Source organism: Thermobia domestica, chromosome 15, assembly GCF_964235325.1.
Source record: "Thermobia domestica chromosome 15, izTheDome1.hap1.1, whole genome shotgun sequence".
In the NCBI taxonomy this organism is placed as follows: Eukaryota; Metazoa; Arthropoda; class Insecta; order Zygentoma; family Lepismatidae; genus Thermobia; species Thermobia domestica.
Genome location: NC_137468.1, coordinates 88244845 through 88267790, shown reverse-complemented (window position 1 = coordinate 88267790; position 22946 = coordinate 88244845). Strand labels below are relative to the sequence as shown.

Genomic DNA, 22946 nt, shown 5'->3' with positions numbered 1-22946 from the left:
TATACTCTCATCCAAGTTGCAGGAAAAATAAATACCAAGTACTTTCATAATCTTCACTACCTGAGGAAAATTGGTATATTCATTCGTAGAGCCATTTCCTAATGGCATAAGTTTAGATTTCAAGCGATTAAGACGTGCTCCTGACTGTTCAGAGTACTTGTGAACGCAATCTTCAACTACTTCTAAATCCTGGGGATCACGAAGGAAAACATGGACGTCATCAGCAAAACTATACACCTTAACAAGAGCATTGCAGATAGTAAGGCCTTGGATACGTTGCGCAATGCTGTGTAGGAAAGGACAGATGGAAATTATAAAAAGAGTCATGCTTAATGGACATCCTTGCCTAACGCTGCGTTTGAGTTTAAGAGGTGTAGTCAGGAACCCATTGATTTTTAATTTCGATTGAGCGTCACCATACAGGACGCGAATCCAACGGATAAATAAGTCTCCAACGCCCATATGGTTCAATACTGACCACAAATAATTATGATCTACACGATCAAAGGCTTGGTTAAAATCTAAAGAGAGCAAAGCATGACTAGTAGTGTTAGTCTGAAAATTTGCAATAACATCTCGAACAGTTTGAAGTACGTGATATATTTTTTTTCACTCCGACTCGTGCATATTGAAATGGTCCAGCGAGAATATCAATATAGTGGGAGAGTCTGTTGTTCAAACAACGAGCAAGCAACTTGTAATCACAATTCAGAAGAGTGATGGGTCGATAATGAGTAACATTTGTAGGGTGTGCTTGCTTAGGTATAAATACTGTGACACCAGGACCTCTATACAGTCTCTGTGGGTTGTTACTGAAATATTCATTAACGAGACTAGTCAGTGTTTCACCAATTAGAGGGAAAAACTTAACATACCATTCTGCAGATATGCCATCTAGTCCTGGAGATTTACCTTTCGGAGCTGCGAGAACAGCGTGATGTACATCTTCAATACTAAAAGCTCGAACAAGAGATTGCTGTGCTGCATCATCAAGAATACCAGAAAGTGAAGCAGAAAATTCCCCAGACGTTGTAGTAGTGTCTGCAATACTATAGAGTTCTGAGTAGTGCATCCAAAACACATGTTTGATGGAAGCAACATCCTTATGAAGATGTCCGTCGTCATCTATGATTTGATGGATCCATTTTCCTTGGCCTCGTTTGATTTCTTTGAGGACATGATGTAATGATGGCTCTTCATCAGCATCAATTATGGGAACCTTGCTTCTGACCTTGATGCCAGCTACACGGCGGCGATGCAAATTGAGAAGCAAAGCTTGATAGCGCGTAACCTGAGAGAACATAGGTAAGTCAGAAACAGCAGCACAGCGAGCTTCTCGCAAACACCTGGTATAAAAATAATGCAGATTACGAAGATCTCTGGATTTTTCAGATGAGTACCATCGACAGAAACTTGCAAACCGTGGTTTGAAATAAGTATTCCACCAGTCGCCTACTGTGGGAAAGTATTGACGTTGCCTAAGCCAGTAACGCCATTTGGACTGAAACACAGCACAAAAATGATCGTCTTCCAATAACGATGTATTGAATTGCCAATAACCCCTACCTCGTTCAACTCGTAGATCAGGAAAGCTGAAAGATACGATATAGGCGGAGTGATCAGAAAAGGAGGTGGGGGCAATTTCAACGTGCTTAATGCATGGTACCAACACAGGGGATACATATATGCGATCAAGGCGAGAGGCACTCTGGTGTGATAAATAAGTGTAATCCCGTGCTTGTGGCTTCAGGCAGATCCATGTGTCTCGTAAATGAAGTCCATTGACTAACTCGTGGAGGGTATGGCAGTAGTTAAATCTCGGCGTTTGATCTTCAGGCCTTAAAACGCAATTATAATCTCCAGCCAAAATTAACCTGTCAACATTGGGTCCAAGCGACAGAGCAACGTCCTGGGAAAAGAAAGCATTTCGCCTGGTGGGAGCTTGTGAACCACTCGGAGAATAAATATTGACAAGATTGATGTCTCCTAGATTACCCCGTATTATTCGAGCAGATGGATGGAACACAGGTGAAGAAAAATTTGTTGAATGTCGGTAAGCAATAGCTGTACCTGTGCCACTAGTGTCAAAGTTATTTTCTACAGCATAGGATGGACTAAGATTTAATTCAGAAATACCAACCTCTTGTAAAAGGGCAACGTCAATGCCCTCTATGCGCAAAAAGTCGCAAAGAGCAAGCTGCTTGGCGGAACTTTGCAAATTATTAATGTTAATCGTAGCAATTTTAAGCATCATCACACTGGTAAGCACAGAAAACCACCGACACAAAAGAATGAGCAGAGAAAGTACATATAACGGCATAATTTCTGACAAGAGAAACAATAAAAGAAAGCTTAAAACATCTAAATGACATACATATCAATCTAACGTATTATAGAAGAGACTAACGTGCTGTAAGATACTTAAACTGAATGCATTAAAATATAGCACATGTACTGTATTAAGAACCATATTACGACATAATGTCAGTATTTGGAGACAGAATAGACGCATTTGTGTCATTTTCAGACTTTTTAAATAGCTTTTGACTCAATTCATTACGTTTCGTACGCTTGCGTCGATTTCGATTGTCGTCACTAACTGTACTTACTTCCATGATAGGAGAAGCGACCTCCGACTCACTAGACTGAGATGGGGGGAGGGACCATGAAACCTTTCTTCAGGAGAACCACACTTTGCTTGGGAGCCAGGCGAGCAGCTCTCATTACGATTAACTGTCGTAGAAATCGGCGCAGTAGAGAGATCTTGTCCCCCAGCAACTGTTTGGAGATCAGAAACAGAATTAGATAAAGGTGCATCAGATGGGAGTAGTAACGGCTGTGAACCATCTTGTTTTTCAGTGGAACAACTAAAACACGCACTTGCGGACGATTCTGAGGAAACACTCTTAGGACTGTTCGGCTCGCAGGAAACATTCGTACTTGGTAGTTCCGGAAATTGAGAAGCGTTTATTGTAGGTACATTTGCGTCAGATGAGCACAGTACACTAGTGGTGGGTTTGTTCCAGTGTCGGGAAGGAATGGGCAAACTGTCAAATTTAGGCATAAGACGCTCTGCAGGATCGTTATTGCGAAATATAGGAGCTACCTTCCCTGCATAACTGTTCGGATCACTGGGAACTCGAAGGGGACAATTGGAGTACATATGAGCCCATTGCACCTGAGACAGGTTCGGATCTGGTTGGGGTACGTGACACAAAACTTTTGTCCTTGGATGACAACAAAAGATGGAATAGGCCTTTTTACTTCCATACGTATTAATTTACGCCCGGTTCGTATAGGGTAAACATGATCAACGGAATATAGTTCATCAGAAATTTTAGAGATGATCCCATAGTCCCCAAGAACTTTCTTAATTTCAAAATCGTCAAGTTCCATTGGTGTACAAAGCAATTTAACTGTTACTATTTGCACAACAGCCCACAAAAGTGGTACCGCATGTTGACCATCTGTATCACTATAGTACACAGTTCCGTCAGAAGCACGCAAAACGTTTTCACAAAGTTCTTCGGTACGTAGTTTTACATACAACAATTTACGATAAACATCCATTTCAATACTCAACACATCATGAACAGAAAACTTGAAAGAATCACTGAGCCACTGATGCAAACTCAAGGTACTTGGTCGCTGTGAAACACCACCAAAATCATATTTTAATGTATTGACCCTTTTTAACGACATGGTTCATTCAACGAATTCACTCACAAAAGTTACAGAGGAAAAAAAAAACGAAAAAAGGAACCACAGCAAACTCAATGTTAAAGAAAGCACCGTTGAAGGTAAACACGTCAGAGCTTGTTGCACAGAGCGAAGACACGTCTACTCACTTCAACAACCAAACACAGTATACTGAGCTACCAGAGGAATTTATTTATTGGTTATTCATGTAACCAGAAATGGAGGAAAGTTTTCTTTTGCTCGTTATAGATCTTGTTTCTTCTTTCCCATTGGTAGCCATTACACAGTTAGTGTCATTAAAACATTTAATTTCTTCGCACGCAATAGAGATTAAAGTAAAAAGTTAAGACATTTCTAAGAATGAGTTCGTAATAAAAACATCAGTGTGTTTGGTATATTTCAAAATTTGTCCAAAAATTAGGAAAATAATAAATGAGCATACTTTCGTTCCGGAAAATACATCAAAATAGAACGTGTGTTTTACTTGGCGCGTGGAGTCCTTGATTCAATTCTCAACTATGTATGTTTCAAACAGACAACATCGGGTCAGTAATTTTCTCCTTTCCTCCCACTTTCTCATTCCAGAAAATTCTTTCAGTATCTTTCCATTTGCTTTAATAGTTTTCCTGTGCCTAAACAGCATAGTTGTCGGATCTCAATCTGATATATTTAACATCTTTTCACGAATGATTATGTATTATATAGTAATACTTGTTAACGACAATGATAAAAACAGTTGTTAGGTATTCAATAAAATGTTAAGAAACCTGTGTACATTTCTTTTCTATTTTCGAATAAAGGTGAGTTTTGAATGATTTGAATTTTGTTTGAAAGAGTCACCTTCTCTCTTCTTTTCTTCTGTGAACTGAAGGCCAGAAATTTCAGGTGGATCTAAATGAGAAGAATTGTTTTACCTAGCTAAATTTCGGGAAGTTGTGGGATACTGTATTTTGGCATAAATTCAACATATCTCTTTATGATATTTATTTTAACGAAAGTGACATATTAATATCCGGATATTGAAATAGCATGTTCAGAAGCGTATAACAAGCGGTGATACGATTGTACTACCCATTTTTACCACAGGACACTTTACATTATATCTTTATCGCAATCAACATTCGCTTGTATTGAGACACGAAAGAGCTATTTTCAAAAGGCAACAGGGAAAGTGAGGACATCGGGGCAAGCTTCTTGCAGTTGATTTTGGAAACTTTAAAAAAACACTGAGAACATTCCCCAGGAAGTGATCTCCTTTTCATGAAAGAGAAACACAAAATAAAGTGTTAGATATGTTCAAAAGTGTATTCAAAATAGGGGCACGGTTGTACTGCCCCGTCGTGGGCATCTTGATTCTTTGAACTTTATACCAAATTATAACGATCAACATCTGCTTATATTGAGGCACGAGGAAGTTATACTGAAACACACCGTGAATTGAGAACATCGATGCAACATTATTTCAAGTCGACCAACGCATCACTAAAAGCAATCTGAGAATGTTTGAACGTAAGGAATATACATTCCACGAAAGCGAATGGCCGAAAACAGGACTATTTGCAGTTTGGTCTCCAGCACGAAAGTCTCCTGAAACTGCATGTGTATAACGTTTTTCGTATTTGAAAACTTACTGTCTTCTAAGTCTTTATTTGACGTTTGTGTTAAAGTTGCCATATTAGTGAGAGAATAAAGGCAATAGTTCGCAGAAGTATTAAAGAAGAGAAATATTTATATTTTGTGGGAAATGATCTTCTCACATTCCACGTAATGGGAAGTTATTCCCAAGCCTTGTAACCACAGTACGGAAAGAAGCGTTAAATATCAGCGAAATAACTAAACACCAAATAAACATACTATGGAAGTTCGCGTTATCCCGATTGGAGGAAATATTTTCGAGAATGTTTGGATAAGCGTAATCTCAGGTGTAATGAGAAGTTTTACATAACAAATGTTAACCACCTAACGTTAATGGTTTGTAAGATATGCTATTTTCTCGTAAATTTTGAGTGTTATACTCATAGGATATACATTTGAAAGAAATTAACGTAATAAATATCCGAAGTTATCCAAGTGCTATATTCAAGCATTTATTTCAAACGCAGTACTAACGTGGATTTGTGGAACGAATAACAGACAATTTATCATTCAGCTTTATTTAAATGGTTGTGGAAATGAAATTTCAAGAGGGATTTCACTTTTATTTTTCGAAGAAATAGCGCCAGATATACGTTTAGTCTTTCGCTAGTTAAATCCACATTGTTCTATGAATTGTACTCACGTATTTGAGTTCTCATTTTGAATCCTCATTTGATGAACGTGTGTGAGAACGTAGGAAAATTGATTGTTCTTTTAGTTTATTAACGTAAAAGTAGACTGTAAGGGAAAGGGAAACTTGGGTTTTGTATTTTTAGCTAAGCTAATTGTTCATCAATTTTTTGTTGCCATAATAAATTTTATGCAGTAAGTAAAAGATAGTTCACAGACATGGCAAGCATGTATTTGGTTTCATGGAGAATAATATTCTGAAAAAAGTTGTCATTGTTAATCAGTATCTAATTTCTCATATCACATCTTTTAAAATTAGATTATATAATGAATAGTAACACAGGGACATTCAGACATATTGCTTTATCTAGTGAAATATATGATTCGTGTTACACAATTTATTCTTTCTAATTTGATATATAAATTAAGAAAGATGTTATTTGTGTGCCAGTTTTATTTTCATTTCAGGTTATTTGAAAATCTTACACGCATACATTTTTCTTGCTTTGTTCAACTGGTGGCTGTGATAGGCAGAAAAGTTATAAATAGCTTTCCAAACTACATGGAAAGCTTGATTGCGAGAGAATGAAATTAACACTTTTACTCCTGCAAAAAAAGTACTCCTCCGGGCCGGATTTGAACCAGCGACCTATGGATAACTAATTATTACGATTCATCTACAGTCCACCGCTCTACCAACTTTTTTTTTAACTTGTTTATTGTTAATAAGTCATATTACATATCAGCTGAAAATCCAGAAAAAAAGAAACAACTAAGACTACACATTGGTACAGTTTGTAGTTACAAAGTGAATATATATAGTAGAGAAAATAACAAGTACTTTCATGTCAATTATAGTGCATACCCATACAAGAGGTAATTCAGGTAATGCGCAAAGATCTTTTTCTTTCTTGGTGGTGGTAATTTTCCATATCGTAAACACAGGAAATCTTTATAGGTGTGATGTGCTTGAGGAGAACTAGGGGACAGAATAAATTCAATGGTAGTAGCAGTGAGCCATACAACAGAGTTTTGCTTCTCATTAGGAAAAAACTTAAAATCAGGAAACAAAAGCATGTGAACAGTAATAGAATCCATGCTTATTTTACACAAATATTGAACCATTTCTCTATAGGTTTTCCAAACTGAGGTCGACCCGTTGCAGGTGGTGAGACGGTGTTCTATAGTATCAACTTGTCCACAAAGAGAACACTGGTTGTCATCTGTAATATGAAGGTGATGTCGTTTAGCCTTAGTATCTATAATGTTATTAACAAGTCTGTACCATAAAGAGCGGGCTGAGGTTGACACAACAGTAGATGAAATTGTTCCCCAAATACGTTGCCAATGCGCAGATGGGAATTTTGTAACTATGTGAGGACATTGGCTTGGTTGTTCTTGTAGAAATAAGTTATAGAGAAGTTTCACTCTGTGAGGTAAGGCTTGATGGCCACGGGCAGACAGGTAAAATAATTACATATTACATCTTTAAAATACCAAAAGTCGGGAGGAATCTGAGATAAGTTGACAGGTAGTACTCCGTCATTGGTAGCTACGAGAGACGAAAGAACGGTCGTGCTGAGTTGATCTCCAATACCTTGAATGTTTTGGAATCCTCTGTAGGAGAATAAAGCTTTCGTTTTACTTGCAACATGGATCAAGTTGAGCCCTCCTGCACCATATGGGAAACATGGAATTGGATATCGTACTCGAAAAATCGTACCTGTCCACACAAACCAGTTACCAATGCTCGTAAACTTCTGAATGTAAAATGTAGGCATAGGCAAAATTTGACAGACGTACCACAACTTGGAAAATGCATATGTATTCACAAAGTAGACACGAGATATCAATGACAGGGAACGAGATGTATGTTGATGTAAAACAGAGCGAACCTTCAGAAAGACATCTTCAAAATTTTTTGCTATACTCTCATCCAAGTTGCAGGAAAAATAAATGCCAAGTACTTTCATAACCTTCACTATCTGAGGAAAATTGGTATATGCATGCGTAGAACCATTTCCTAATGGCATAAGTTTAGATTTCAAGCGATTAAGACGTGCTCCTGACTGTTCAGAGTACTTGTGAACGCAATCTTCAACTACTTCTAAATCCTGGGGATCACGAAGGAAAACATGCACGTCATCAGCAAAACTATACACCTTAACAGGAACATTGCAGATAGTAAGGCCTTGGATACGTTGCGCAATGCTGTGTAGGAAGGGACAGATGGAAATTATAAAAAGAGTCATGCTTAATGGACATCCTTGTCTAACGCTGCGTTTGAGTTTAAGAGGTGTAGTCAGGAACCCGTTGATTTTTAATTTCGATTGAGCGTCACCATACAGGACGCGAATCCAACGGACAAATAAGTCTCCAACGCCCATATGGTTCAATACTGACCACAAGTAATTGTGATCTACACGATCAAAGGCTTGGTTAAAATCTAAGGATAGCAAAGCATGATTAGTAGTATGAGTCTGAAAATTTGCAATAACATCTCGAACAGTTTGAAGTACGTGATATATTTTTTTCACTCCGACTCGTGCATATTGAAATGGTCCAGCGAGAAGATCAATATAGTGGAAGAGTCTGTTGTTCAAACAACGAGCAAGCAACTTGTAATCACAATTCAGGAGAGTGATGGGTTGATAATGAGTAACACTTGTAGGGTGTGCTTGCTTAGGAATAAATACTGTGACACCAGGACTTCTGTACAGTCTCTGTGGGTTATTACTGAAATAATCATTAACGAGACAGGTGAGTGTTTCACCAATTAGAGGGAAAAACTTAACATACCATTCTGCACATATGCCATCTAGCCCTGGAGATTTACCTTTCGGAGCTGCGAGAACAGCGTGATGTACATCTTCAATACTAAAAGCTCGAACAAGAGATTGCTGTGCTGCATCATCAAGAATACCAGAAAGTGAAGCAGATAATTCCCCAGACGTTGTAGTAGTGTCTGCAATACTATAGAGTTCGGAGTAGTGCATCCAAAACACATGTTTAATGGAAGCAACATCCTTATGAAGGTGTCCGTCGTCATCTATGATTTGATGGATCCATTTTCCTTGGCCTCGTTTGATTTCTTTGAGGACATGATGTAATGATGGCTCTTCATCAGCATCTATTATGGGAACCTTGCTTCTGACCTTGATGCCAGCTACACGGCGGCGATGCAAATTGAGAAGCAAAGCTTGATAGCGCTTAACCTGAGAAAACATAGATAAGTCAGAAACAGCAGCACAGCGAGCTTCTCGCAAACACCTGGTATAAAAGGAAAGCAAATTACGAAGATCTCTGGACTTTTCAGCTGAGTACCACCGACAGAAACTTGCAAATCGTGGTTTGAAATAAGCATGCCACCAATCACTAACAGTGGGAAAGTATTGACGTTGTCTAAGCCAGTAATGCCATTTGGATTGAAACTCAGCACAAAATTGATCGTCTTCCAATAACGATGTGTTGAATTGCCAATAACCGCGACCTCGTTCAACAGTTAGATCAGGAACGGTGAAGGATACAATATAAGCTGAGTGATCAGAAAAGGAGGTGGGGACAATTTCAACTTGCTTAATGCATGGCACCAATACGGGAGATACATATATGCGGTCAAGGCGTGACGCACTCTGGTGTGATGATAAGTGAAATCCCGTGCTTGCGGCTTCAGACAGATCCATGTGTCTCGTAAATTAAGTCCAGTAACCAATTCCTGGAGAGCATGGCAGTAGTTAAATCCCGGCGTTTGATCTTCAGGTCTTAAAACGCAATTATAATCTCCAGCCAAAATTAACCTGTCAACATTGGGTCCAAGCGACAGAGCAACGTCCTGGGAAAAGAAAGCATTTCGCCTAGTGCGAGCTTGTGAACCACTCGGAGAATAAATATTTACAAGATTGATGTCTCCTAGATTACCCCGTATTATTCTAGCAGATGGATGGAACACAGGTGAAGAAAAATTTGTTGAATGTCGGTAAGCAATAGCTGTACCTGTGCCACTAGTGTCAAAGTTATTTTCTACAACATAGGACGGACTAAGATTTAATTCAGAAATACCAACCTCTTGTAAAAGGGCAACGTCAATGCCCTCTATGCGCAAAAAGTCACAAAGAGCAAACTGCTTGGCGGAACTTTGCAAATTATTAATGTTAATCGTAGCAATTTTAAGCATCATCACACTGGTAAGCACAGAAAACCACCGACACAAAAGAATGAGCAGAGAAAGTAAATATAACGGCATAATTTCTGACAAGAGAAGCAGTAAAAGAAAGCTTAAAACATCTAAATGACATACATATCACTCTAACGTATTATAGAAGAGACTAACGTGTTTTAAGGTACTTAAACTAAATTCATTAAAATATAGCACATGTACTGTATTAAGAACCATATTACGACATAACGTCAGTATTTGGAGACAGAAGAGACGCATTCGTTTCATTTTCAGACTTTTTAAATAGCTTTTGGCTCAATTCATTACGTTTCGTACGCTTGCGTCGATTTCGATTGTCGTCACTAATTGTACTTACTTCCATGATAGGAGAAGCGACCTCCGACTCACTAGACTGAGATGGGGGGGAGGGAGCATGAAACCTTTCTTCAGGAGAACCACACTTTGCTTGGGAATCACTCTCATTACGATTAATTGTTGTAGAAATCGGCGCAGCAGAGAGATCTTGTCCCCCAGGAACTGTTTCTAGATCAGAAACAGAATTTGATAAAGGTGCATCAGATGGGAGTAGTAACGGCTGTGAACAATCTTGTTTTTCAGTGGAACAACTAAAACACGCACTTGCGGACGTTTCTGAGGAAACACTCTTAGCATTGTTCGGCTCGCAGGAAACATTCGTACTTGGTAGTTCCGGAAATTGAGAAGCGTCTATTGTAGGTACATTTGCATCAGATGAGCACGATACACTAGGGGTGGGTTTGTTCCAGTGTCGGGAAGGAATGGGCAAACTGTCAAATTTAGGCATAAGACGCTCTGCAGGATCGTTATTGCGAAATATAGGAGCTACCTTCCCTGCATAACTGTTCGGATCACTGGGAGCTCGAAGGGGACAATTGGAGTACATATGAGCCCCATTGCACCTGAGACATGTTCGGATCTGGTTGGGGTACGTGACACAAAACTTTTGTCCTTGGATGACAACAAAAGATGGAATAGGCCTTTTTACTTCCATACGTATTAATTTACGCCCGGTTCGTATAGGGTAAACATGATCAACGGAATATAGTTCATCAGAAATTTTAGAGATGATCCCATAGTCCCCAAGAACTTTCTTAATTTCAAAATCGTCAAGTTCCATTGGTGTACAAAGCAATTTAACTGTTACAATTTGCACATCAGCCCACAAAACTGGTACCGCATGTTGACCATCTGTATCACTATAGTACACAGTTCCGTCAGAAGCACGCAAAACGTTTTCACAAAGTTCTTCGGTACGAAGTTTCACATACAACAATTTACGATAAACATCCATTTCAATACTCAAGACATCATCAACAGAAAACATGAAAGAATCACTGAGCCACTGATGCAAACTCAAGGTACTTGGTCGCTGTGAAACACCACCAAAATCATATTTTAATGTATTGACCCTTTTTAACGACATGGTTCATTCAACGAATTCACTCACAAAAATAACAGAAGAAAAAAAAAACGAAAAATAACAACAGCAAAACTGAATGCTAACGAAAGCACCGTTGAAGGTAAACACGTCAGAGCTTGTTGCAGAGAGCGAAGACACGTCTACTCACTTCAACAACCAAACACAGTATACTGAGCTACCAGAGGAATTTATTTATTGGTTATTCATGTAACCAGAAATGCAGGGAAGATTTCTTTTGCTCGTTATAGATCTTATTTCTTCTTTCCCATTGGTAGCCATTACACAGTTAGTGTCATTAAAACATTTAATTTCTTCGCACGCAATAGAGATTAAAGTAAAAAGTTAAGACATTTCTAAGAATGAGTTCGTAATAAAAACATCAGTGTGTTTGGTATATTTCAAAATTTGTCCAAAAATTATGAAAATAATAAATGAGCATACTTTCGTTCAGGAAAATATATCAAAATAGAACGTGTGTTTTACTTGGCGCGTGGAGTCCTTGATTCAATTCTCAACTATGTATGTTTCAAACAGACAATATCGTGTCAGTAATTTTCTCCTTTCCTCCCACTTTCTCATTCCAGAAACTTCTTTCAGTATCTTTCCACTTGCTTTAATAGTTTTCCTGTGCCTAAACAGCATAATTTTCGGATCTCAATCTGATATATTTAACATCTTTTCACGAATGATTATGTATTATATAGTAATACATGTTAACAACAATGATAAAAACAGTTGTTAGGTATTCAATAAAATGTTAAGAAACCTATGTACATTTCTTTTCTATTTTCGAATAAAGGTGAGTTTTGAATGATTTGAATTTTGTTTGAAAGAGTCACCTTCTCTCTTGTTTTCTTCTGTGAACTGAAGGCCAGAAATTTCAGGTGGATCTAAATGAGAAGAATTATTTTACCTAGCTAATTTCGGGAAGTTGTGGGATACTGTATTTTGGCATAAATTCAGCATATCTCTGTATGATATTTATTTTAACGAAAGTGACATATTAATATCCGGATATTGAAATAGCATGTTCAGAAGCGTATAACAAGTGGTGATACGATTGTACTACCCATTTTTACCACAGGACACTTTACATTATATCTTTATCGCAATCAACATTCGCTTGTATTGAGACACGAAAGAGCTATTTTCAAAAGGCAACAGGGAAAGTGAGGACATCGGGGCAAGCTTCTTGCAGTTGATTTTGGAAACTTTAAAAAAACACTGAGAACATTCCCCAGGAAGTGATCTCCTTTTCATGAAAGAGAAACACAAAATATTTGGAAGAAATCTAGCTTGTTCTCTATTACGTAATCCTCCAAAACCACATGTGTATCTTTACAATCTTGCGAATAAAGTGTTAGATATGTTCAAAAGTGTATTCAAAATAGGGGCACGGTTGTACTGCCCCGTCGTGGGCATCTTGATTCTTTGAACTTTATACCAAATTATAACGATCAACATCTGCTTATATTGAGGCAAGAGGAAGTTATACTGAAGCACACCGTGAATTGAGAACATCAATGCAACATTATTTCAAGTCGACCAATGCATCACTAAAAGAAATCTGAGAATGTTTGAACGTAAGGAATATACATTCCACGAAAGCGAATGGCCGAAAACAGGACTATTTGCAGTTTGGTCTCCAGCACGAAAGTCTCCTGAAACTGCATGTGTATAATGTTTTTCGTATTTGACAACTTACTGTCTTCTAATTCTTTATTTGACGTTTGTGTTAAAGTTGCCATATTAGTGAGAGAATAAAGGCAATAGTTCGCAGAAGTATTAAAGAAGAGAAATATTTATATTTTGTGGGAAATGATCTTCTCACATTCCACGTAATGGGAAGTTATTCCCAAGCCTTGTAACCACAGTACGGAAAGAAGCGCTAAATGACAGCGAAATAACTAAACACCAAATAAACAAACTATGGAAGTTCGCGTTATCCCGATTGGAGGAAATATTTTCGAGAATGTTTGGATAAGCGTAATCTCAGGTGTAATGAGAAGTTTTACATAACAAATGTTAACCACCTAACGTTAATGGTTTGTAAGATATGCTATTTTCTCGTAAATTTTGAGTGTTATACTCATAGGATATACATTTGAAAGAAATTAACGTAATAAATATCCGAAGTTATCCAAGTGCTATATTCAAGCATTTATTTCAAACGCAGTACTAACGTGGATTTGTGGAACGAATAACAGACAATTTATCATTCAGCTTTATTTAAATGGTTGTGGAAATGAAATTTCAAGAGGGATTTCACTTTTATTTTTGGAAGAGATAGCGCCAGATATACGTTTAGTCTTTCGCTAGTTAAATCCACATTGTTCTATGAATTGTACTCACGTATTTGAGTTCTCATTTTGAATCCTCATTTGATGAACGTGTGTGAGAACGTAGGAAAATTGATTGTTCTTTTAGTTTATTAACGTAAAAGTAGACTGTAAGGGAAAGGGAAACTTGGGTTTTGTATTTTTAGCTAAGCTAATTGTTCATCAATTTTTTGTTGCCATAATAAATTTTATGCAGTAAGCAAAAGATAGTTCACAGACATGGTAAGCATGTATTTGGTTTCATGGAGAATAATATTCTAAAAAAAGTTGTCATTGTTAATCAGTATCTAATTTCTCATATCACATCTTTTAAAATTAGATTATATAATGAATAGTAACACAGGGACATTCAGACATATTGCTTTATCTAGTGAAATATATGATTCGTGTTACACAATTTATTCTTTCTAATTTGATATATAAATTAATAAGAAAGTTGTTATTTGTGTGCCAGTTTTATTTTCATTTCAGGTTATTTGAAAATCTTACACGCATACATTTTTCTTGCTTTGTTCAACTGGTGGCTGTGATAGGCAGAAAAGTTATAAATAGCTTTCCAAACTATATGGAAAGCTTGATTGCGAGAGAATGAAATTAACACTTTTACTCCTGCAACAAAAGTATTCCTCCGGGCCGGATTTGAACCAGCGACCTATGGATAACTAATTATTACAATTCATCTACAGTCCACCGCTCTACCAACTGAGCTACCAGAGGAATTTATTTATTGGTTATTCATGTAACCAGAAATGGAGGGAAGATTTCTTTTGCTCGTTATAGATCTTATTTCTTCTTTCCCATTGGTAGCCATTACACAGTTAGTGTCATTAAAACATTTAATTTCTTCGCACGCAATAGAGATTAAAGTAAAAAGTTAAGACATTTCTAAGAATGAGTTCGTAATAAAAACATCAGTGTGTTTGGTATATTTCAAAATTTGTCCAAAAATTATGAAAATAATAAATGAGCATACTTTCGTTCAGGAAAATACATCAAAATAGAACGTGTGTTTTACTTGGCGCGTGGAGTCCTTGATTCAATTCTCAACTATGTATGTTTCAAACAGACAATATCGTGTCAGTAATTTTCTCCTTTCCTCCCACTTTCTCATTCCAGAAAATTCTTTCAGTATCTTTCCATTTGCTTTAATAGTTTTCCTGTGCCTAAACAGCATAATTTTCGGATCTCAATCTGATATATTTAACATCTTCTCACGAATGATTATGTATTATATAGTAATACTTGTTAACGACAATGATAAAAACAGTTGTTAGGTATTCAATAAAATGTTAAGAAACCTGTGTACATTTCTTTTCTATTTTCGAATAAAGGTGAGTTTTGAATGATTTGAATTTTGTTTGAAAGAGTCACCTTCTCTCTTGTTTTCTTCTGTAAACTGAAGGCCAGAAATTTCAGGTGGATCTAAATGAGAAGAATTGTTTTACCTAGCTAAATTTCGGGAAGTTGTGGGATACTGTATTTTGGCATAAATTCAGCATATCTCTTTATGATATTTATTTTAACGAAAGTGACATATTAATATCCGGATATTGAAATAGCATGTTCAGAAGCGTATAACAAGCGGTGATACGATTGTACTACCCATTTTTACCACAGGACACTTTACATTATATCTTTATCGCAATCAACATTCGCTTGTATTGAGACACGAAAGAGCTATTTTCAAAAGGCAACAGGGAAAGTGAGGACATCGGGGCAAGCTTCTTGCAGTTGATTTCGGAAACTTTAAAAAAACACTGAGAACATTCCCCAGGAAGTGATCTCCTTTTCATGAAAGAGAAACACAAAATATTTGGAAGAAATCTAGCATGTTCTCTATTACGTAATCCTCCAAAACCACATGTGTATCTCTACAATCTTGCGAGTAAAGTGTTAGATATGTTCAAAAGTGTATTCAAAATAGGGGCACGGTTGTACTGCCCCGTCGTGGGCATCTTGATTCTTTGAACTTTATACCAAATTATAACGATCAACATCTGCTTATATTGAGGCACGAGGAAGTTATACTGAAACACAACGTGAATTGAGAACATCGATGCAACATTATTTCAAGTCGACCAACGCATCACTAAAAGCAATCTGAGAATGTTTGAACGTAACGAATATACATTCCACGAAAGCGAATGGCCGAAAACAGGACTATTTGCAGTTTGGTCTCCAGCACGAAAGTCTCCTGAAACTGCATGTGTATAACGTTTTTCGTATTTGAAAACTTACTGTCTTCTAAGTCTTTATTTGACGTTTGTGTTAAAGTTGCCATATTAGTGAGAGAATAAAGGTCATAGTTCGCAGAAGTATTAAAGAAGAGAATTATTTATATTTTGTGGGAAATGATCTTTCACATTCCACGTAATGGGAAGTTATTCCCAAGCCTTGTAACCACAGTACGGAAAGAAGCGCTAAATGACAGCGAAATAACTAAACACCAAATAAACATACTATGGAAGTTCGCGCTATCCCGATTGGAGGAAATATTTTCGAGAATGTTTGAATAAGCGTAATCTCAGGTGTAATGAGAAGTTTTACATAACAAATGTTAACCACCTAACGTTAATGGTTTGTAAGATATGCTATTTTCTCGTAAATTTTGAGTGTTATACTCATAGGATATACATTTGAAAGAAATTAACGTAATAAATATCCGAAGTTATCCAAGTGCTATATTCAAGCATTTATTTCAAACGCAGTACTAACGTGGATTTGTGGAACGAATAACAGACAATTTATCATTCAGCTTTATTTAAATGGTTGTGGAAATGAAATTTCAAGAGGGATTTCACTTTTATTTTTCGAAGAAATAGCGCCAGATATACATTTAGTCTTTCGCTAGTTAAATCCACATTGTTCTATGAATTGTACTCACGTATTTGAGTTCTCATTTTGAATCCTCATTTGATGAACGTGTGTGAGAACGTAGGAAAATTGATTGTTCTTTTAGTTTATTAACGTAAAAGTAGACTGTAAGGGAAAGGGAAACTTGGGTTTTGTATGTTTAGCTAAGCTAATTGTTCATCAATTTTTTGTTGCCATAATAAATTTTATGCAGTAAGTAAAAGATAGTTCACAGACATGGTAAGCATGTATTTGGTTTCATGGAGAATAATATTCTGAAAAAAGTTGTCATTGTTAATCAGTATCTAATTTCTCATATCACATCTTTTAAAATTAGATTATATAATGAAAAGTAACACAGGGACATTCAGACATATTGCTTTATCTAGTGAAATATATGATTCGTGTTACACAATTTATTCTTTCTAATTTGATATATAAATTAATAAGAAAGTTGTTATTTGTGTGCCAGTTTTATTTTCATTTCAGGTTATTTGAAAATCTTACACGCATACATTTTTCTTGCTTTGTTCAACTGGTGGCTGTGATAGGCAGAAAAATTATAAATAGCTTTCCAAACTACATGGAAAGCTTGATTGCGAGAGAATGAAATTAACACTTTTACTCCTGCAACAAAAGTACTCCTCCGGGCCGGATTTGAACTAGCGACCTATGGATAACTAATTATTATGATTCATCTACAGTCCACCGCTCTACCAACTGAGCTACCAGAGGAATTTATTTATTGTTTATTCATGTAACCAGAAATGGAGGGAAGATTTCTTTTGCTCGTTATAGATCTTATTTCTTCTTTCCCATTGGTAGCCATTACACAGTTAGTGTCATTAAAACATTTAATTTCTTCGCACGCAATAGAGATTAAAGTAAAAAGCTAAGACATTTCTAAGAATGAGTTCGTAATAAAAACATCAGTGTGTTTGGTATATTTCAAAATTTGTCCAAAAATTATGAAAATAATAAATGAGCATACTTTCGTTCAGGAAAATACATCAAAATAGAACGTGTGTTTTACTTGGCGCGTGGAGTCCTTGATTCAATTCTCAACTATGTATGTTTCAAACAGACAATATCGTGTCAGTAATTTTCTTCTTTCCTCCCACTTTCTCATTCCAGAAAATTCTTTCAGTATCTTTCCATTTGCTTTAATAGTTTTCCTGTGCCTAAACAGCATAATTTTCGGATCTCAATCTGATATATTTAACATCTTCTCACGAATGATTATGTATTATATAGTAATACTTGTTAACGACAATGATAAAAACAGTTGTTAGGTATTCAATAAAGTGTTAAGAAACCTGTGTACATTTCTTTTCTATTTTCGAATAAAGGTGAGTTTTGAATGATTTGAATTTTGTTTGAAAGAGTCACCTTCTCTCTTGTTTTCTTCTGTGAACTGAAGGCCAGAAATTTCAGGTGGATCTAAATGAGAAGGATTGTTTTACCTAGCTAAATTTCGGGAAGTTGTGGGATACTGTATTTTGGCATAAATTCAACATATCTCTTTATGATATTTATTTTAACGAAAGTGACATATTAATATCCGGATATTGAAATAGCATGTTCAGAAGCGTATAACAAGCGGTGATACGATTGTACTACCCATTTTTACCACAGGACACTTTACATTATATCTTTATCGCAATCAACATTCGCTTGTATTGAGACACGAAAGAGCTATTTTCAAAAGGCAACAGGGAAAGTGAGGACATCGGGGCAAGCTTCTTGCAGTTGATTTCGGAAACTTTAAAAAAACACTGAGAACATTCCCCAGGAAGTGATCTCCTTTTCATGAAAGAGAAACACAAAATATTTGGAAGAAATCTAGCTTGTTCTCTATTACGTAATCCTCCAAAACCACATGTGTATCTCTACAATCTCGCGAATAAAGTGTTAGATATGTTCAAAAGTGTATTCAAAATAGGGGCACGGTTGTACTGCCCCGTCGTGGGCATCTTGATTCTTTGAACTTTATACCAAATTATAACGATCAACATCTGCTTATATTGAGGCAAGAGGAAGTTATACTGAAACACAACGTGAATTGGGAACATCGATGCAACATTATTTCAAGTCGACCAACGCATCACTAAAAGAAATCTGAGAATGTTTGAACGTAAGGAATATACATTCCACGAAAGCGAATGGCCGAAAACGGGACTATTTGCAGTTTGGTCTCCAGCACGAAAGTCTCCTGAAACTGCATGTGTATAATGTTTTTCGTATTTGACAACTTACTGTCTTCTAATTCTTTATTTGACGTTTGTGTTAAAGTTGCCATATTAGTGAGAGAATAAAGGCAATAGTTCGCAGAAGTATTAAAGAAGAGAAATATTTATATTTTGTGGGAAATGATCTTCTCACATTCCACGTAATGGGAAGTTATTCCCAAGCCTTGTAACCACAGTACGGAAAGAAGCGCTAAATGACAGCGAAATAACTAAACACCAAATAAACATACTATGGAAGTTCGCGTTATCCCGATTCGAGGAAATATTTTCGAGAATGTTTGGATAAGCGTAATCTCAGGTGTAATGAGAAGTTTTACATAACAAATGTTAACCACCTAACGTTAATGGTTTGTAAGATATGCTATTTTCTCGTAAATTTTGAGTGTTATACTCATAGGATATACATTTGAAAGAAATTAACGTAATAAATATTCGAAGTTATCCAAGTGCTATATTCAAGCATTTATTTCAAACGCAGTACTAACGTGGAGTTGTGGAACGAATAACAGACAATTTATCATTCAGCTTTATTTAAATGGTTGTGGAAATGAAATTTCAAGAGGGATTTCACTTTTATTTTTCGAAGAAATAGCGCCAGATATACGTTTATTCTTTCGCTAGTTAAATCCACATTGTTCTATGAATTGTACTCACGTATTTGAGTTCTCATTTTGAATCCTCATTTGATGAACGTGTGTGAGAACGTAGGAAAATTGATTGTTCTTTTAGTTTATTAACGTAAAATTAGACTGTAAGGGAAAGGGAAACTTGGGTTTTGTATTTTTAGCTAAGCTAATTGTTCATCAATTTTTTGTTGCCATAATAAATTTTATGCAGTAAGTAAAAGATAGTTCACAGACATGGTAAGCATGTATTTGGTTTCATGGAGAATAATATTCTGAAAAACATTGTCATTGTTGATCAGTATCTAATTTCTCATATCACATCTTTTAAAATTAGATTATATAATGGATAGTAACACAGGGACATTCAGACATATTGCTTTATCTAGTGAAATATATGATTCGTGTTACACAATTTATTCTTTCTAATTTGATATATAAATTATTAAGAAAGTTGTTATTTGTGTGCCAGTTTTATTTTCATTTCAGGTTATTTGAAAATCTTACACGCATACATTTTTCTTGCTTTGTTCAACTGGTGGCTGTGATAGGCAGAAAAGTTATAAATAGCTTTCCAAACTATATGGAAAGCTTGATTGCGAGAGAATGGAATTAACACTTTTACTCCTGCAACAAAAGTACTCCTCCGGGCCGGATGTGAACCAGAGACCTATGGATAACTAATTATTACGATTCATCTACAGTCCACCGCTCTACCAACTGAGCTACCAGAGGAATTTATTTATTGGTTATTCATGTAACCAGAAATGGAGGGAAGATTTCTTTTGCTCGTTATAGATCTTATTTCTTCTTTCCCATTGGTAGCCATTACACAGTTAGTGTCATTAAAACATTTAATTTCTTCGCACGCAATAGAGATTAAAGTAAAAAGTTAAGACATTTCTAAGAATGAGTTCGTAATAAAAACATCAGTGTGTTTGGTATATTTCAAAATTTGTCCAAAAATTATGAAAATAATAAATGAGCATACTTTCGTTCAGGAAAATACATCAAAATAGAACGTGTGTTTTACTTGGCGCGTGGAGTTCTTGATTCAATTCTCAACTATGTATGTTTCAAACAGACAATATCGTGTCAGTAATTTTCTCCTCTCCTCCCACTTTCTCATTCCAGAAAATTCTTTCAGTATCTTTCCATTTGCTTTAATAGTTTTCCTGTGCCTAAACAGCATAATTTTCGGATCTCAATCTGATATATTTAACATCTTTTCACGAATGATTATGTATTATATAGTAATACATGTTAACAACAATGATAAAAACAGTTGTTAGGTATTCAATAAAATGTTAAGAAACCTATGTACATTTCTTTTCTATTTTCGAATAAAGGTGAGTTTTGAATGATTTGAATTTTGTTTGAAAGAGTCACCTTCTCTCTTGTTTTCTTCTGTGAACTGAAGGCCAGAAATTTCAGGTGGATCTAAATGAGAAGAATTATTTTACCTAGCTAATTTCGGGAAGTTGTGGGATACTGTATTTTGGCATAAATTCAACATATCTCTTTATGATATTTATTTTAACGAATGTGACATATTAATATCCGGATATTGAAATAGCATGTTCAGAAGCGTATAACAAGCGGTGATACGATTGTACTACCCATTTTTACCACAGGACACTTTACATTATATCTTTATCGCAATCAACATTCGCTTGTATTGAGACACGAAAGAGCTATTTTCAAAAGGCAACAGGGAAAGTGAGGACATCGGGGCAAGCTTCTTGCAGTTGGTATTGGAAACTTTAAAAAAAACACTGAGAACATTCCCAGGAAGTGATCTCCTTTTCATGAAAGAGAAACACAAAATATTTGGAAGAAATCTAGCTTGTTCTCTATTACGTAATCATCCAAAACCACATGTGTATCTTTACAATCTTGCGAATAAAGTGTTAGATATGTTCAAAAGTGTATTCAAAATAGGGGCACGGTTGTACTGCCCCGTCGTGGGCATCTTGATTCTTTGAACTTTATACCAAATTATAACGATCAACATCTGCTTATATTGAGGCAAGAGGAAGTTATACTGAAACACAACGTGAATTGAGAACATCAATGCAACATTATGTCAAGTCGACCAACGCATCACTAAAAGAAATCTGAGAATGTTTGAACGTAAGGAATATACATTCCACGAAAGCGAATGGCCGAAAACAGGACTATTTGCAGTTTGGTCTCCAGCACGAAAGTCTCCTGAAACTCCATGTGTATAACGTTTTTCGTATTTGAAAACTTACTGTCTTCCAAGTCTTTATTTGACTTTTGTATTAAAGTTGTCATATTAGTGAGAGAATAAAGGTCATAGTTCGCAGAAGTATTAACCCGAGATTACTAACACTGCGTAAATTTTACGCATAGTCACTAAAATTTTAGTGTTGTTTCCCAACCTGATGCCACAGTTTACTAACCTACTAGTAGTGCTACCTCCGCTCATTTAGCTGTCTGTTCGTGCAAGTGGTGGTTCATTTTTGCAGCGGGGCAGCTAGCAGCAGGTGCTTATTTATAAGTTAGTGCGTCGATTTTACGCATGGTTAGTATTTATAGAAAAATGTTGTACGTATAGTTTACTCATGGTTAGTATTAAGAGGTTATAAATAATACGTAATGTGTATGCAAGTACATGATAAACAGTGAATCTTTCTGCGGAAAACAGGCGCAACATCCACACATAAGTTGAAAAGAATGCTATAATTATGAGGCCTTTCCATTTTTCATGTTTTAAATTACCGAATGACTATAAGTGAGGAAGAACGAATAATTCATATGCTGATAAGCAGAAAAGTTACAACAACTAAGCTCTCGGGGATAACAGAAGAACACTAAGCAGAGCCAGTCACTGGAAAAGGAAACCTCAAATACTGTTTTCTGTGTCATTACTCGAAACGGCGATTCACTACAACATACTGTACAATATGCAAGAAGCCAATGCAAATGCAAGTGGCGAGGATCAAAGGAAATGTCCAAACTGTTAAAATGACCATGAAGAGTAAGTGAAACTGATAACAATGTGTGGACAGTCTGAAAATCTTCATTTTAATGAAAGACCAATATTTCTGTTTTCGTAGAAAATTTTGTGTACGTGATATCAGCATAAAATTAAATTTGCTTTTATACTAAACACATAATTATGTATGGCAACATAGTGTGAAGCATAAATCAAAGAAACTGCTTATGCATATCTTATAGTGAGTTGTTTATGTTAGTATTGTAACGCAATAAAATATATTCAATATTAATATCTTTTTATTATTTCATTTTGCCTTATATTTATCACATTTTTGGATA

General features: G+C 36.1%; 3 non-coding genes across 3 annotated transcripts; all 3 read right to left on the bottom strand.

The window, feature by feature from the left end:
• Positions 1-14542: 14542 nt before the first annotated feature.
• On the bottom strand, positions 14543-14635 carry TRNAY-GUA (transfer RNA tyrosine (anticodon GUA)). Its single transcript has 2 exons — positions 14599-14635; positions 14543-14578 (listed from the first exon to the last, which is right to left on the bottom strand). It is a non-coding gene; the product is annotated as a tRNA-Tyr (tRNA).
• Positions 14636-17413: 2778 nt separating this feature from the next.
• TRNAY-GUA (transfer RNA tyrosine (anticodon GUA)) lies at positions 17414-17506 on the bottom strand. The gene is made up of 2 exons: positions 17470-17506; positions 17414-17449 (listed from the first exon to the last, which is right to left on the bottom strand). It is a non-coding gene; the product is annotated as a tRNA-Tyr (tRNA).
• Positions 17507-20285: 2779 nt separating this feature from the next.
• On the bottom strand, positions 20286-20378 carry TRNAY-GUA (transfer RNA tyrosine (anticodon GUA)). The gene is made up of 2 exons: positions 20342-20378; positions 20286-20321 (listed from the first exon to the last, which is right to left on the bottom strand). It is a non-coding gene; the product is annotated as a tRNA-Tyr (tRNA).
• Between the last annotated feature and the right edge of the window lie 2568 nt (positions 20379-22946).